General features: G+C 40.1%; 1 pseudogene; it reads left to right on the top strand.

The window, feature by feature from the left end:
- Positions 1 to 1,216: 1,216 nt before the first annotated feature.
- Positions 1,217 to 1,530, top strand: LOC122693134 (annotated as a pseudogene).
- Positions 1,531 to 3,364: the final 1,834 nt, after the last annotated feature.

Below are 3,364 nucleotides of genomic sequence, written 5' to 3'. Positions count from 1 at the left end.
TTATTTTAAATTAAAGAGTTACAAAATTTCCCTTTAAGACAACATATCTCTTCTTAGTTGACAAGCAAAAAGGGTTTTATTTATTTATTTATTTTTTTGCAAAAAGGGTTTTAAAAGATAGGAGACTAAAGTAAGCCAGGTTGTTTGTATGGTCATGTTGATTATTTAATATATAAAACATAGAGAAAATGATAATTTTTATAATTGTAATAAAAATATTATAAATTGTAATGTATTATAAAATTATATAATTATAATGTGATATTTATTATCCTATTTTATGAATAATATTGCTGAGGCAGTCTGAACATGGGTTGGAAAAGAATTTCCAGACACAGAGCATTTCAGAAGGGAGTGAGTTTATTAAGAATAAAGAGCAGAGATAATGTGAGCACTGTGAGCGCAAGGGGCTGACCTCCTGACAGACCAGGGAAAGCCAACTTTTTGTGGGTTAGTAGCCACTTTTTATAGCCTCGAGACAAAATTCCTCCTGGAAGGGTTGGCATTAGGTGACTGGTTTGGGTGCTATAGGCTATATAGGGTGTTTACTGGAGTGGGCATCTTTCCCTAATTTGGCATCAGGAAGCTTGTTGGTAATGATCAGGGGCTTTTGACAACAGTTACAAAGGAACTGAATTAGCTTTGGAGGTGTCCTTGGTTCTGGGCTCCATTTCTGTGGCCTTGGGGCAGGACTCAACAATTATCTTTTATATAATTATAATATTATCAATATAATAAATTATAAAATAAAATAACAATATACATATTGTGCATGTCCCAAGTGACATAATGATATTTATTCAGCTTTCTTCTTTGCCAGGTTCCATGCTAAGCATCTTATAATGATTTTCTTTCATATAATCCTCTCAACATATCCTATGGTAAGGGCTATAATTATCATTCCCATTTATAGCACAGGAAACTGAGGCTCAGAGAGATCTCTGGGAGAAGCTTAGAAGCAGTGGGATAGAATATAAATCCAAGTGTGTTTGATACCAGAATGCTGGGTCTTATCCTGCAGCCAGTTAGAAAAGATTGGAATGCTGACCAGGGAATAGAGAGCATAGGAAAAGAGAAATGCCAGGGAGTGTTTCTCAGGCTGTACATGGGGGGTGGGGGCTAATCCATTGGAGCCTTGGTAATCCAGGCAGGGTGACGTCTGGGGACCCCAGGCCTAGATCAAAGGTTCTGGCCCCTCTCTCTGTGCCTCATCGCCATGCCTTGCAAAATTGAGGAAATCAAGGACTTTCTGTTTACAACCAGGCAAAAAGACCTCAAGCCTGTTAAGATCCAGAAAAATAAGGATAATGTGAAGTTTAAAATTTGATGCAGCAGATACATTTACACCTTAATTATCACAAAGAGAAGGCAGACAAACTGAAGCAGTCCCTTCCTCCAGATTTGGCAGTGAAGAAGCTGAAACGAACCACGTGTGCTGGTTTGAACTGTATTAAAATTTTAAAAATTAAAAAAAGTAAAGTCACTAAGGAGGTAAATGTTGAGGACAAGAGCAGTGAAACTTACCTGTGACTTTATATAAACTGAAATGAAGATGCCCCATTAAAGATGATCAGAAGACAAGCTGAGCCTGAAGCAGGGAAGATAAGGAACTCCTGGGGAGGCCAGATGTCCCCTGGAAAGGGACAAACTGAACTGATTGTCAAGAAGATAGTTTTGGGCAAACAAGAAACCTCATCAAGATTCTAGATCTTTGTGAGCATGAGTTGCCAAAATAAATCCTCTCCTGAGTGTTATATTCAGTTTTGCCATTTGCTTCTGTTGGGACCAACACTCTTATTTGTTCACGTAGCATTTGCTGAGGGCTTCCCAGGTGGCGCTAGTGGTAAAGAACCCACCTGCCAATGCAGGAGACTTAAGAGACATGGGTTCAATCCCTGTATGCAAAAGATCCCCTGAAGGAAATGGAAACCCACTCCAGTATTCTTGCCTGTAGAATCCCATGGACAGAAGAGCCTGGTGGGCTATAGTCCATGGAGTTGCAAAGAGTCAGACACGACTGAAGTGACCTGGCATACCACTTACTGAACATCTACCAAGCCCTGTGCTAGACTCTGAAGACAGAGATGCGAATGAAACATTGTCCATGCCTTTAAGGAGATTCCAGACTGGAGCAGGAAGACAGACATGGAAAGTGATTCTCACAATTCAGAGTGGCAAGGATTCTGATATGAATTTCCACAGAGTGCTACGCGAAGGCAGAAGTATATCTGTCTCTGTTGTGTACATCAAGGAAGACTTCCTGGAACAGGTGACCACTTGAGCCCAAAGAATTGCTGGAAATTAGCTAGGTGAAGAACAAGTAACAAGTAGTAAAGAGCAGGAACATGGGTGAGGGATAAGGGGTACAAAGAGTTCACCGCAACGTTCATTGTCAGGCATGGCTGGAGCTATGGGAATGAGTGTGGGCTCCACAAGGGGAAAGCCCACTCTGTGTTTTGTTCTGCTTTGTTACTGTAGTATCCAGCCCAGTGTCTGGCACGCACTTCCTTCTTCCACAAATGCTCTATATCCTGTGAAGGTACCCACCTGGAACCCCTGACTTTCCAGAACCCAGTCAAGAATCAGAACTGCTAAGTTACAGTACAAGGGCGTAGAGTCCATAATGGAGCAAGTATTTTTCTTATTTGGTGTCTCTGTATTCTTACTGATATTGTGTGTGTGTGTGTGTGTATACTTACTTGTGTATATATATAAAAGGTCAGAACTCCAGTGAGGAGTGTGGGAACAGAGGGAAGAGATGGAGAGGGAAGAGTGTGAATGACTGAAGGGTGTACATCTCTAAAAGAACTTTGGCAATGAACATATCTCCTGAAAAGTGAAATTTCACATTTCTTAGAGCTTTGCCTTTTGGAGATCTCCTATTTGTAAAAATACAATTTCATTGCTATTTGACATTGGAATTGTACAACAAAGAATGTTGCTCACCATCTGTTTCTACAAGGATTAAGTCATTAGCCACTCCAGTGATTGACCAACAGTGCATCCTGAAAGGAATTCAGGATGAAAAACAGGATGCGGCTCTCTATGCTTTGGAAAACAGGCCCCTTAGTTAATTAGGGTGTATTTTTCAGGATTAGTTTTAATGAACCCAGATTCTTACATCTTCCCATACATAGTAAAGCACTAAAATCATGAACTAAGATACCTGTTTCTTATGACTAACAATTATCCTTTTACTGAGATACATGCTTGACTGCAGGTATTCCCTCTCCAAAATCATACATACACTGGCCTCTCTTACATCTTTGGAGCAGTTTCTCAGAGTTAGAGAGAGACACTTTCTCAGACTGTATTCCTCAGTAAGATCCCTGAATAAAACTGAAACTCACAAGTCTTTTATGTT

The sequence above is a fragment of the Cervus elaphus genome, chromosome 5 (assembly GCF_910594005.1).
Source record: "Cervus elaphus chromosome 5, mCerEla1.1, whole genome shotgun sequence".
Lineage (NCBI taxonomy): Eukaryota > Metazoa > Chordata > Mammalia > Artiodactyla > Cervidae > Cervus > Cervus elaphus.
Note: the sequence above shows the minus strand (reverse complement) of the source record. Positions and strands in the feature narration are given on the sequence as shown.